The sequence below is a fragment of the Camelus dromedarius genome, chromosome 3 (genome assembly GCF_036321535.1).
Source record: "Camelus dromedarius isolate mCamDro1 chromosome 3, mCamDro1.pat, whole genome shotgun sequence".
In the NCBI taxonomy this organism is placed as follows: domain Eukaryota; kingdom Metazoa; phylum Chordata; class Mammalia; order Artiodactyla; family Camelidae; genus Camelus; species Camelus dromedarius.
In genome coordinates this window covers 64,398,549-64,413,554 of record NC_087438.1, presented here as the reverse complement: position 1 = coordinate 64,413,554, position 15,006 = coordinate 64,398,549, and the positions used below count along the sequence as shown (strand labels likewise).

Sequence of the window (15,006 nt, the reverse complement as noted above, 5' to 3'; positions counted from 1 at the left end):
GATCTTACGTCATTTTCTCCTCATTTACCAAAACTTAACAGTTGTTCCAGTAAGATAATAAGTATTGAAATAAGGGAGACGGGGAGACAACATAGGAAAAAATAAAGGAGAATGCAGGACATGGCTAACACTATGGGAGTAGAAGAATACAGATGGCTTTTTAATAACCAAATAAAATATGTGCATGAACTTAGTAAATATCTTGTTTGTTCGTAGAAGCTTTTTTACATTTTAGAGTAAGTAAAAAATGGTAATTGACAATTTATTGAGTGGTTACTTTAGGCTAGTTCTATTCTCAGTATTTTCCATGAAATAACTCACAGAATCCACATGAAGCTGGAACCAGAACTGTCCCCATTTTACATACGAATTGAGTAAGAGAGGTGAAGTCACTTACCTAACGCCACATTGCTAGTAAATGGTGGTGCCAAGTTCAAAGGCTGGCCAGCATGGCTCCAGGTGAACATTGTTCACCATGGTGCTATGCCAGATGGTTTGTGCTGTTGTTGCTTACCACACTGATACTTTATCTGATGGCTTTATATGGCAACAATTATTTTGAAATTGTTCTGCTAAGCCATTTCTGACTACATATAATGAAACTTCTAATTTTCAAATCCAATTAATCCCAAATTCATTGATTAAATATGATTTTAAAACAATGAGCCACCAATCTGTTAACTACATTATAGCACTTAAAAAGTACTTATTAGCTTTAAACATTACGATCAAAGTAATCTATTTACATGGATTTAAAAGGCCTGACAGAGATAGACAGCTTAGAATAAAAAGTTACAGCTCTATTTTTCCCAGCATACTCCACAGCTTCCCTCCTTTCTCTAGTCTGAAAATGAAGATTTTAGTTCTTTTATCCTTTCTACATATTCTCCCAGTAATAGATAATGAAATAAATTTTTATTAAATGCATCATCAATTTTTTTAGTTTCATAACTCTGTAAATAGATTTCACTGCTGAGCCATGATTAATTTCCTTTCATGTGTAACTTGTTTTCCTGAAATTTTTTAAAAAAGAGTTTTAGTTTTCTTTGACTCTGTGCTAGTCCCTTCTACATTCTCCAGTAACTCTATAATTTTCCACATGGTCAAACGTGTCAGATCTATTGCTCCCAGTTTTTTTTTTTTTTTTCCTTGGAGACATTCCTGCTGGAACTCTCCCTTCTCTGGCTTCAATCTGGTCTAATTGCTCTTTAGGTTTGCTGAGCTGAGCTTTTGTCATCCAGGGATTTCTTTTGCTGTCATCCTGGAATTCCTGTTGCATCTCTTCTGTATTGGATCTCATTTCATAGAATCTGTGTGAATCTTTTTCTTGGTTTACTCTTTTCTATGGTGGAACAGATCCTGCAGTAGTTTTCTGAGAAAAACATGTTTGAGACAGAAATTTTATGTTACTTTTTCCATACAAAAATGTCTTTACCTTACTATTTGATTGTTAATTCTGGGCTAAGAAATAATTTTCTCTTAAAATTTGAAGGCATTATACTTTTGACTTCTGGCTTCTAATATTTCTTGAAGGAATTCAAACCATTTTGATCTCTAATTCTTTGTAATTGACCTGATTTTGCTCTTGGGTTTAGGATCTTTACTGTATCCTTGATCTGAAAGTTCATGATAATGAGCGTTGTTGATGTGAACTTTTTTAATAGTCGTGCTGGACACTTAGTGGGCCATTTCATATGATGCATGTTCTTCATTTTGGGAAATACTCTATTTTCTTCTTTAGTTTCCATCACTAGCTCTCTGTTCTTTCGGAACATTCATTTACTCATTCAACAAACAGTTATTAAGTACCTACCCTCTCTTTGGCAGGCATTGTGATTCTGTACTGGAGGTTATAGCCGTGAAAGAAACACTGCCCTTCTTAAGCCAATTAGTCAGATATTGGGTCTTCTTGATTGAGCCTTTAATTTTCTTAATTTATTTTTCCTGTAGTCATCTACTTTGTCCTCCTTAAAATTTCCATGGCTTTATCCTCCAAATCTTTACTAATATATTTTTAACTTGGGTTGTTTTATTTATTTATTTTTTGTTTCCAGTTGCTCCTTTGTATTCTCTGATTATTCCTTTTAAATAGTATCCTGTTTTTGTTTCTTATCTTTCTCTGAGGAAATTAATTAAATGGGTGTTTTGTGTTTTAATAATTCTGTTCTCTGCAAGATCTCTATCTACTCTAAATTCCTCTCATGGTTTGATTATTTGATTCTCTTCATGTTAGTGGCTTTCCCTAAGGTGTATATTGACCTTTGTTTATGTGTTAATATTTAAGACTAAGCACTAAAATGCTGATTGGGCGCTCTGCCTGCCTGTGTGAGTTTATGGTCTGGTAAACTGCTCTATCGGTCAATTATGTGGCCAGGAGGCAAAAGAGGAGAAAGTGAAGCTGAGACGGAACATAATTGCTGAAATCAGAGTGTAGTCTGTGTTGAGTACCTAGATAAGCAATTTAAGCTTTATCCAGTGAACACTGAGACTATAGATGGTAATACTTGAGGCAAGTCTTCTGCAGTTACTCTTTTTAGTCCTAGGAAGCAAATTTCCTGTCTTTGTTCTATTTTCTCATAAACATTTTCCTCTGGCTACAGTATTTTAATCTTAGTGATTAAATATTAACCTATTGCTTCTGATAGCCATATCCATTGTATTGTAATTCTTGCATTTTGAATACAGGCATCAGGTAACACCTCTCCCCAGGTATTCTCTTGCTGTCCAGGGAATAGTTGAGTTCTCATTGATTGAAATCACTTGTGGTCCTAATATGTCAGTCAAAATTGTGTATTTTAGGGGTATGTGATTTAGTAACTACTTTAAAAAAAATAATGTCTTTGTTTTCCATAGTACATAATAACTTTTATTTGTTGTAAGCAATTTCAAGTAAATAAGTTACAGTGTTCAGTTAAACAGATTATATAAATGAAATACTTTAAAGTCAATTTTCTTTCTTTAAAAAAATGGTTGAAATATTTTTTACTATATGGAATGTAATTTGTGCAGATGACTATGTGAATGAAGTGGGAACATGTTCGATGAATATATATATTTTTTTATTGTTAGGCTCTGAGAGTGTTTGTCATGGTCTCTCAGAGCCCTTTGTACACATGAGATCTTGGAGATCTGCCCCATGGTGGTGCTGCCTCTACTCCTTAGCAGTAGAGTCATTGGCCTGAAAGCATGGAAGTGGCACGCAACAGCACAAGAGATCCCACAATTTTCCTTATTCATTCAGCAAATAAGTGTTGTGCATGTAGTACAAAGGAAGTACCACTAACAAAAGGTGAATTTTACATCTTGGTAACTCTGTGCAGTGCCTCATATAGGAGCAGGTATCATACAGGCAGTACATGTTTGATGACAAAGAATGTGGTAATTCATCTATGCCTGGGAAGAAGATCAGGGAGGGCTTTGTAGCACTCTGTCAGTTGAGTAGGGTCCTCAGTGCAGCTCCCCAAACAGGAAGAAGTCTTAGAAATACCATGAATTATGAGCTGCTTTTTACAAAAGAGTGAGAATCTTGCTAAGGGACAGTGGAATGTTTCAAGAATTTGTATCTTAAGGATTTTCGTGAAAAATGCACTTACCTGCATTTTGATTACATTCCTATTAAAGAGGAATGTTTTGACGTGAAGAGCTAAATGCTGATAGGGCAGGCTCATCTGTGTGGAGTATTTAAAGCTCTTAGGAAAGAAGGAAAATGGGAGAGAAATTCCTTTGAGTGGCAGAGAGAAAAATAAACACACTGATTCCATTTTCTCCTTGGGGAGAAAAGTGTGGAAAGCCAGGTCTCAAGCAGTCTGAGCAAGTTTCACTTCCATATAGGACTGGAGCTCTTTGTTAGTGTATGAAAAGCAAGAAGTAGCCTTGTGTCATTTCAGGTATGTCAGAATTCTTCCATAAAGGCTTAATTCAGGAGATGCAGCTTCCCAATAGTGGCCACAGATTTAATATCTGTACCCATGGGGACTGAAGCCAGCAAGGGACATGGTCACAGTGGGGTGACAGAAACTTTGCCCAGGAGAAAACGGGGTGTTACTATAGTTATCGTAAGTCCTGAAAAAGATGTCATATGACTACTTCTCACCACTAGTTTGTGAGTGGAAACTGTCACTACTGGGTCAAGGCAGTTAGTGGGTGTTCCTTATCCATCCTTCTCCCTCCTTCTGTCAGTGGATGCAGGGGGCTCCCTCTAAGGCTTTGGAATCACAGAGCCACAATTTGAGAGGATCTTAGGTCCCTGAAAGACCATTTAGATAAAAGCCACCTGCCAACTAGTAATGTTCACATTAGAAATTGAAGGCCACTTGAAATTTATGTTCGGCCGCCTGATCACCCTAATTCTTTTTACAAATTAGAATTAAGAAAGGTGGCCAGATTGAACAAATAAAAAGACAGGCTATCCAGTTAAACTTGAATTTCAGATAATAACAAATAATCTTTAATATATTAATCATTTAGTGTAAGAATAATTTCAGTATATGTTGTAAATATTGTATGCCTAATTATACTAAAACTTATTCACTGTTTATCTGAAATCCAAATTTAACAAGACATCCTATATTTTATCTGATAACCCTAGGAATTAGGAGTAAGCAAATTAAAGAGTAGGTGGCGTGATTATGTTTAGATAATTGATTGGTGTATGAAACATTTTATTTTAGAAGAGATTTGTTTCTGAGCAAATGTTTTCTTTAATTTCTCCCTCTGTGATGAATTGCAGAGTTTAAAAATCCCAAGACATTTACTGTTGCAGATGATCTAAAGTGAGAATTTGCTTAAGGGGCTGCTTGTAGACCTGTCCAGAAAATGAATAAGAATGGAAAGTGGTTAAAAAGAAGAAAAAGAGAAAATGAATTAAATGTTTTACACAAGGGGATAATTTTCTTAAGGAGAAAAATAATTCTATCACTTGAATTTCATACTCTTTTGATGGAGATAAAGGGAAAATACTCACTGTATTTTCAAAGAAAATTATGCAGCACTCAGGAATACCATCACCGTATTCCAGTGTTGATTGCTTTTCTGCCTGCTTATGAAGTCAGAATATGTGAACTCAGATGCAGAAGTAATAAATCATAGTTACAAAGAATTTCAAACAGTTTCCAGTTTGAGAAAACATAGTTGATTGACATTGGTATTTTGATTTAAAAGCCCTTAACATAAACTAGAAAAGCTATAAGAAAAATGCCTTTCCAAAATAAAAACATGAGAAAATTAATGTGACAGATTTAAAGAAGGAGAATCAGTGACTCTCTACTGCCATTTAATTAAATATCCACCCCCCCTTTTTTTTTTACAGAGAACTGAAGCCCAGAAAACTTATGAATATGCCCCAAGTCTACACAGCTAGTTAGTTGCTACAAACCTCTACCATACACATTTTCTTACATTATCTCCTTCTCCTACAGAGAAATTCCTATAATGGAAGCAAATTGAGAGAAAAAAGACCAAATTCTGTTCCATCACTAAGAGGGCAATACTTCATTTAACTGCTTGAAGAACAAAAGTAGAACTTATATGAGATGAAACATCTCTCAACAGCAGTAGTGAATCAAAAAAAAATGTTAAGATATATATGCGGTTTATACTCTACTGAATATACAGTATTGCAGTACACTGCTCGCTATATAAGATAATGTCTTGTAGGCCAATGTTTTATTTTTTCCCTTTCATTTGAAACAGTGAAGGGATTTTCTCAGCAAGAATGAACCAAGAGAACATTTAGAAAACTTTCATGAGAAAGGATGAATTTTTAACATTAAGTTAGTGCCAACCAGGAAACATCAGTACAGGACATACATACTGGGACTGCAGCACACTTTACAAACATTGTCTATCTAACCTGAAAAGTCACAGTTTATCTAACATCTTGGCAACTGAAGCCATGGTCATTCAATAGTTACTGATCCTCAACTGGGTAGTAGGAACAGTGCCAGGCTCTGGCATAGACTTGGGCTTTTCTGATACTTCCTTTCTACTCCACTGTACTCTATCTTTCACTCTTTAAAAATAAATATGAAATTAAGGATATTTTGGCTAAAATAGTAATTAGAAGAATATACTTTGGATAGATTCATATACAAAGAAAACAAATTTTGAGTTTATAAGTTAAAAAAATTCTTAAACATTATATTTTAATAGTCAATAAAATTAAAATTCTGGAGGTCTGGATCACATGGACTTATTCAAAGATTAAGAATACTATTTCTAGTATTGCTTTCCAGTTTAGGCCATCTTTTAAGGTATGACTTAGTACTTAATCCTCATTTCTGCCAATATTGTGCCTTTACTAAGTAGAGCCAGAAAATGGTACTAAATGATGCTGTCAGGTTTATATGTAAATCCTCAGGGAAAAGCACGAAGTTAAGTAGTATTCATACTTGGCAGATCAGTGGTGATTGTGACATGGAATCTCATTGTTACAGAACAAAGTAGGTTATTATTGAAGCTGGGAGAGATGAAAGTAACCCAGAATTTTTGTAACCCAGAGTTTTCCTTGCCACCAAAATGACGTGTGTGCCGCTTTCACAGTTTCACATTAGATCATGGCAATCCATTAATATTTTGGCTGAAATGTCTCAGAACAATATCATGGGTCTTTGGGGAATAATCCTTTAAAAAATAATTTGATGAAATCTTGCTAACATTATATAGTCTGTAGATTTAGCCGCGTGTGTGGTAGCTTTACCATTTCCCTCACAGCCCGTAAATAATCTGAACGAGGAAGTCCTATTGCTTTGTTTTCATTTAACAGTGTTTCCACCACCCCTCCCCCCCATCTCCCCACCACCATGACTTTCCTCTCCTATAATTTTAGGCCAACAGAAAACTGTGTGAAAACCCTGACAAGTAATTGTTTCATTTCTTTTTCAAAATATGATTTTTAGTATTTTCTAATAATTGAAAAAGTAGCCTTTTCTCTCAAAGAAACGAGATTCTGTTTATAATGAAGTATATATAGAGAGAGATAAGTAGATCTAAACCTATAGATATCTAAATATAACATTATATTATAAACATTATATGTCTGCTTCCCTCTGCAGTGTTATTAATGCTATTCTTAGGCTGCTTCTCTTCTCACTTCACCTGGTTTTCCTAGGCATCTCCTTTACATCAGTAGTGTCAGACTGTCTACATGCTAAATGACTCCCAGGTCTAAATGTCTGAGATGACTGTTCTGCTGACCTCCAGATCCACAGCCTCAGCTGCCTGCATGGCATCTCAACAATTTCCCAAAGGGACCACAATGTCTCCTACAAACCCAACTCTAGTTCCTGAATTCCTCTATACTTCTCCATATTGTCTATATTCAGGAGTACAGCAATCAAGAATATAGGCTGTGAGAGCAGACTGCCTAGGTTCAAACCCCAACTTTGTCACTTTCCAGTTGGTGACCTTGGGCTAGTTAAACCACCTATCTGTGCCTCAGTTTCCTGGTCTTTAAAATTGGCATAATATCTGTCTCTTGGTGGCGAATGAGGATTGAATGGACAGAGCTCTCAGAACAGTCCTAGAACATGACACATGTTCTCTAAATCTTAAACTATTATTACTGTTTCCAGTATGTGCATAATCTAGTCAGTCTCTCAAATTAGAAACTATTAATTTTCTTCCTTCTCTCTTCACAATTCATTTGATCACCTGGACAGACCATTACTACTCCCTAAAAGTCTATTCTATTTGTCCTTCCTTTTCCCCCCGACAACACTATTTTAGTTGAGGTCCTCATCATTTCTCACCCAGGATAGTGTATCTCCCTGCTTCCATCTAATCCTCCCTTACTATTTACAACTTGTCTAATAGTATCACTTCCTTGATTACAAAACTTCAGTAACTCCTTATGGCCTATGAGATAGAATCAAAAATTTTCATAGTACATACAAGGTCCTTCATGGTCTGGCGTCTTCTGCTTATCTTTCCAACTTCATCTCCTGGGCTTTCCCTATGCAAGCCCTCTGTCCTTACCTGGCTATTTGCAGTTCCCCAAACATACCACGCTGTTCTCATGCCTTTGTTTATTTCCACATGGATTACCTCTTCTGCATGTGCGTTGCCTTTGCCTACATCTGCTTGGTGAATTTCTCATTTGCTAAGACTCAGCTTTAAGGCTTTCTCTTCAGGGAGCTCTTTCTGATCTCATTAGGTAGAACTTGATGCCTTTTTTTTTTTTTTTTCGTGTTTTTGTTTTATCTGTGGTACTTTCCTTATCTATGTGATATATCATGCATCTTCCAGAGGAATGCCTCTTAAATTTCAATGTGTCTAAGAATTAGGCGTGGAACTTGTAAAAATTCAAAATTTTGGGTCCTGTCATCAGAAATCCTGATCCACTAGATCAGGATGGACCCTAAGCCTCTGTATATTTTGAAATCCCCAGGTATACCTGGTGCATACCCATATTTTAGACCATTGTTCTGTTTTTTATCTCTTTATCCTTGGAACTTAGCACAGTACATAAAGTATATATTATGTGCCCTTAGCAAGTACTTGTTGGAAATAAAATATGGCACTCTTGTTTCTGATGAGCTAACATACATGGTGATAGAACAGTTAATGGATCCGTCACATAGTGTGTGATATTTGGACATAGGAATGAGTGATTGAATGAATGAATGAATGAATGAAAAGAGCTCAAAGAAGCTAGAGAAACTATTCACATAGCCCCTTGAACCTCTCAAATATTGCAAATGTCAGATATGTTTTCTGAATTTTGGATAATTGAGATTTGAAGTCAATGGTTGAGCTCTCTGAAGATACATTTGAAGACATGATATTATAGTTTGGATTTTTTATACTAGATGAACAGACACATCATTTTTTAAAGTTGACAACCTTTCATAGAGATCAGGTACCCTGACTTGAATTCTTCTCTAGACGTGATGTCATTTTACTTCTACTTTGGTACAGACTAGGATGGTTGCTTACATAAAATATGTTTTCAAAAAATAATCATCTCAAAAATATGGATAAATACTAATTAAAAACTCAAAAATTCTGTACCATAACAGAAGAAATAAGATATTTCTGAGTTTTAACCATTTGCTTTTGAAGTTTAACCATTTATCTAAAATTACATATGCCATTTAAATTATATGTCTTTTAGAAATGGCTTGCTTTAAGTTGGCTGTTTTTTTCCCCCTGGATCTCTTACAATAATATCCTTAAAGCATACTAGATTTAATATCTTTGCAAAAATATATCCTATAATTTTTAAAGCTGTCATGGCTTTTTTATTTCTGTTTTCACTGTTTCCATCTCTGCCAGGTTCTAGAATTAATTTGTACACAGAGGGTTGTAAAGTTTTTATATATAGCATTGCATTATGCAAAGGTCTATGGAAAAGTGAAATTCACCAAAAAATGTTTTGTGGCTAAAATCTCAAGATGAGATTTACAATAAATGAATGATATGTAGTGATCAAAATACCAATGAAACTTGTTTGCCATTTGACGAACGCTTACAAAAAAGAGCATGGTATTGTCACAATTCATATTGTATGGGTCTGTTAATTAGCATGCAGGCTCAATACATAATACTTTGATTGTATACACTTACTGTCAATTCCATTTATTTACTTAGCCAAGGACTTTATTTTAAATAGGGTGATGTATAATTTCCTCTAGGTGCTGTGGATATAATAATATAAGCTTAGAGTAAATACTGATATTTGAGCTATAAACAGGGTTTGGCAAGTATTTTCTGTAAAAAATCAGATAGTAAGTGTTTTAGGCTTTGCAGGCCATGCAGTTTCTGTCATGACTGCTCAGCATTGTCAATGTAGCAGGAAAGCAGTCATAAACAACACATAAAGGAAAGGGTGTGGCTGTGTTTCAATAAAATTTTATTCACAGAAGCTGCCTGGTCCCTGATCTACATAGTCGTATTTCTGATTCCAAAAATTAGAAGCTAGAATAGGTCATGATTGCATGTGACTTTGTGCATTGTCTACTTGTTTATCACTAGAAATCTTAAACTTTTCCCCTAGTATTTTCAGTGATATGTTTAGCTGTTACTCCTTGATTTGAAAGGTAAATTAAATGCAAATTTCTTGCCTCTTCTAGCCCCATCTGTACCGCTGACCACCACGGGCAAGTTGCTAAAGTTTTCTATTCTCCAGTTTTCTGTATGGGCAGTTGAATTCCTTTCCTAGAATAATATAAACTAGAAAATTAACTCTCAGGTAAGTTCATGAAATACTAGCTTATCTGTAGGGCATCCTAGGGTCCAGTGCCTTTATCCTGTCTCTTAGCTCTCCAGGGCCTTTTATGGCAGCATCTTCCTCTATTAAAAAATAAAAGCTAGCCAATTCGTTAATACATCTAATACCTAACACCTACTTTTGGATGTATTTGGATTTCCATTGGCTTTCTTAAGATAATTTTGGCCCTCCAAAGTGAAACTCATATAGATATATATACATATATATATTTATATTCTTATTCGAAATTTTCACACATATCCTTTGAAAACAGTATTTGGGGCACAGAGTAAATCTTAATGACAGCAATATTGGATACCTTATTAAGGTGATGTGAGAGTTTTGGGGTTAAGTTTTTAGTCACTCCTCAAATCACACTTCCCAGGGTGCTTGGCTCCTCTGTTTACTCAAAAGACCAGCCGTGAAGGCATGAGAAAACATGAATTAATACAGTTTCACCTGTACATTAGATATGGGGGAAATTACATTTTATTGCCAATCAGTGTGCTGAAATACTTAGTTGTAAAACTGGTCTCTGGCTTTAATTGACGAGTGACATTGATATAAAAACTGCTGTATTTTTGTTCAAATATTTACAGTTAATTAGAGGAAGCAGCAAAGACATAATGAATGTACAGATTTTAGTCTAAACACAGATTGCTCATATTGGCATCTCATTAAGAATGTGTTCTGTAATGAATCATTTAGTCTACTTATCTTTGTTCTTTATCTTTAGAACCATTATCAGGGTGGCTGTGAAGAAAGCAGATGAGAGTTTTAAAAAATATTACCGTAGAACATCACATGCTAGGGAAGTAGTAGTTGTGAACAAGACTGGTTTGAGTTAATGTAGATGGAGAATGGGATTACTGCTTAAGTTAAAGCTTACCCTCACTAGTGTGTAATGTATATATAGTATAATTAAAACTCATGAAAGAGGTTTCCAAAGTGGTTTGGGCATTTGATTCAGATTTGATTTGATTTTAATTCATTTTGCAGTTCAGATCATCAGTTATGAGGTGTATTTGCTGGCCCTGCAATGTATCAGGGACAGCCAAGGTGGTCATTCATTTTTTTCATGCCGTGTAATAAATTATCATCAATTTAGCAACTTAAAAGCAACAAAAATGTGTTACTCACAGTTCCCATGGATCTGGAGTCAGGCTTCCTTTTCTCAGGGTCCTCTGCTCAGAATCTCACCAACTGTGTCAAGATGTTGGTCACACTTCTGTGTTCTCTGAAGCTTTGAGTACTCTTCCAGGTCTAGTAAGGTTACTGGCAGAATTCAGTTCCTTGTGGCTATAGAACTGAGGTCCCTTTTGTCTTGCTGGCTGACAGCCAGGGGTTGCCCTCAGCTCCTAGCGGCCACTTCACAATACAGCAGTTTAGGTCTTCAAAGCCAGCTGGAGAAGACTTTCCCCAGTCTGCTGTGAGGAAGTCTGTGTAGTGTGTTGTGAGCAAGGGAGTGACTGTCCCATCACCTTTGTCAGATTGGAACCTCTGCAGGGAAAGCCCATTCTATCATATTCACAGGCCTCCCCACACTGAAGGGAAAGGGATTATACAGGCTGTGGACACCAGGGAGCAGGAATTTGAGGGGCCATCTTAGAATTGACTTCTATAGTTAATGCAATTTAGGTGTCTCTTTCTGTGGCTGTGCAGTTTGATGGTTCCAGCCGTCTTGTTTGTAGGTTGCCATCTTGGAATATGATTAAAATCCTAAACTTGGGTGCCAGTCTTTACTTTTTGTCTTTGTTACAGGCTCCATATGGGGGCTCAAATTTAAACATTTTAAAGGATCAGGGTATTAGGAGGCAAAAAAATCTGAATTATTCCTACCTTGGTTTCCCTCTCTTTTGTTAGCCATTAGAAAGCAAAACAGTCATACCATAATGATTGGTTTCACATGTTTAATGTATATTTGAAGGAATTTTATACTCAAAGGGATTAGGTAGACAAGAATTCAACAGTCTTGCCAAAAACCTTTCTTAGAATATAGGAATGTGTGAAGCCTCATTTTCCACAAATTATATGTTTAATATTTCCTATTTTTTCCTTCTTCTTACCTTGACATCTGCAAAATGCCTTCAATATCAGCTCAACATCTCCTCATATGTGTCTTTTTATTCTAATAATGCAGTCCTTTCTTATTTTTCTAATTCCCCTTTTATGTACACTGCATGATATGAGTAGAACTCTAATGAGCTACTATTTTTCTTTAAAGTAAAAGGAAATTTTGATTTCACTACTAATTATTTGTATGTTTATATTCCTAATGCCATCTGTTTTGTTTCTATTCATTTTCACTGAGCATATTAACTATAAAATTATGCAAAATTATAGTTTCTATTTACAAAACATAGCCACCTGGCACCTAACTTGTGGTAATTCTCATCTTCTCTGTAAGTCATACAACTCATCATATTTGCACATTAATCAACTTTTCTTTATGTATTGAGAAAGAAAACTTCTCTAAGGATATCTATTAAGGTTCTCACTAATAAACCATGGGACGAACAAAATTATCACAGAATGTATTCACCATGGTTACACTTTCCACTTTTATAGAAACAATTCTGGTATTTAATATTATTATAAGTGGTACATCATGCACCTACTTCAAGTTAATTTTTTCAATATTCTAAGTGATCTAATTTTTGTTAGCTTTCTTTATTGTTTTACTTATTTAAAAAATTGCTCTAGTGGGAATTTGGGGCAATATCTACCAAATTTTAGTTACAGAATTGAATAAGTTGTTTGCCATAATTGCATGGAGCCCCATTCTTTTGGTTTCTAGTAAGGATCCTATGAAATTTTATTTTGAGGAAGTTAATTTATGTTAGCTAAAAAATTCTTAATTAGTATATAAATATTTAGCAGCTGTCTTGTCTTTTATAGCTGAAATAGGACTTAGATTTCGTCTAATTCTATTCCTTTATTTCATAAATGAGGAAATGAATATCAAGGGAGTTAACACTGAGGAGAAATGTTCAAAAGTTGGGAATAGTTCCCTGGCCTTAGGTTTCTGTTGACATAAAAACTTCATTTTGCTGCATGAGTGTGCTGTACTTTTTGATTGTATACCCTAAACCCTGCAAGCTTCTTTCTCTTATGAAAGGTACACCATAATTAAAATTATTTTTTTCCAGTATTCTAGGTGTGCTTAATTTTCATTAGCTCTAATTTTCATTAGCTGCTCTAATTCTTTCATTTCATAGAAAGAAGCTCCCATAATAGCTGCTAGTATGAAACAGCTGAGTCCTGGGCATGCACCTAGTTGACCTCTGAGGGAGGACACAGTGTCAGGTATCTCCTGGTGGCTGAGTGACACAGTGTGACAAGATGAGCACACATCACCAATACAGCAAAACAGCAGCACCACAACCACCAAAAATTCAAAGGTTTCCTTTGGCAGCATTGTTATGTCAGATTCCAAGAGGATTAAAATGTATTTTTTATCAAAAAGGAATATTTCTTTCCTCATTAAACTTTACTTAGTATTTTTTCAAGCATGATTTTCAGATTCGAGAGATAAAAATATACTTTCTTAATTTTTTTGGAAGTGTAATTAAAAAATCTTTGATTTTAGAAAGACAAGCACAGATAATTCAAAGGCCTCTAATTACTCATTCTCTTTGGAGAGGGGATTAAAAAAAAAAAAAACCTCCTAAAAACAAAGACTGTTCCTAATGAGGCTTCAGAATCCTGCAGACCTTCCTGGCAATTGAGAGCTTTATTTCCTCTTTATGGGAAAGTATTTTGGCTCACTGCCTCTTCATCACCCCTCAGAGAGAGAACCGCAAAACAGACTGAAGGACCTATTTTTCGTGACTTTGAAACTTTGTTTTATCTATTGCCCTTACACTGAGTTTGTCAAACCTCTGTGCGAACTTTAATGTGTGGGAGCTTTTCCTCTCATTTCACTCTCCACCTTCATTACCACACACAGATTTCGGAGGGTTGGACGGAGGGACGTGAGTATCACAGAGCCTGAGCCTGCTGTCCTGGGCATGGTTTATTGTGTGTTTGGCCTACTGAGCTTGTCAGTTGAACTGGCCAGGATTTAATTTAGGTTCATTTATCTTCTTGTATCCATACAGTGATTACTGTAATGGCGTATTGTTGGTTAAGGAATGTGGATATGTTTTATTTCCTTCAGTGGTAATGATGGATTTCCAAGACCACATGCCCATATCCATCTTCCCTTTAATCAGATGACTGGTTGAAAATAGGGAAGTATATATTCTGTCTGGAAAAGAAAGATTATTTGGGACCAAGCTCATTTCTTTGGTATCCTTAGCAAGTGTTACTAGGCAGCAGAGCTAACCAGCCACAAAGCCTATGTTGACAGTGTTCCTGTATCTAATCTGTCTAATCAGTTCATGTGAGACTTTTTTCCCCTTTGGCAAACTCCACACAAACAATGGAATATAAATAAAGGATGGAGCTAGAAGTTTTCTTTTCCCTGCTACCGTGCCCTGCAGAAATATTTGCCAAAAGAACACAACGAAGGAGTAAAATTTAACAATTGTTATTAATGAAGCTAAGTGTATCTAGAATCACTCCCTGGATCCAAACTTATCCACTTTCTAGAACTAGTATTTTTCCCGATATCTGGTAACATTTCCTAGTTTTTAAATAGAGGATTATTGTAGATAGTAGCCATATATTTTGTGATGAATCTCCAGAAAGAATAGCTGAGAGTTAAGGCCCAGTATATAAGAGAAATCTTGTACCCTACGCATAGAATGCATTTCTCTGGCTTGGGGTTTTCAATCTGATGTGCCTGAGGCTTCCTG

The 15,006-nt window shown here is 35.6% G+C and overlaps 1 protein-coding gene and 1 long non-coding RNA gene across 15 annotated transcripts in view; one reads left to right on the top strand and one right to left on the bottom strand.

Moving 5' to 3' along the window:
• LOC116152099 (uncharacterized) overlaps positions 1-11,473 on the bottom strand; it is a 38,052-nt gene extending 26,579 nt beyond the window's left edge. Inside the window, exon 1 of the long non-coding RNA XR_004135678.2 lies at positions 11,348-11,473. This is a non-coding gene — a long non-coding RNA (uncharacterized LOC116152099). The remainder of the gene's footprint in view (positions 1-11,347) is intronic.
• MCTP1 (multiple C2 and transmembrane domain containing 1) overlaps positions 1-15,006 on the top strand; it is a 481,548-nt gene that overhangs the window by 88,635 nt on the left and 377,907 nt on the right. The window lies entirely within an intron of this gene.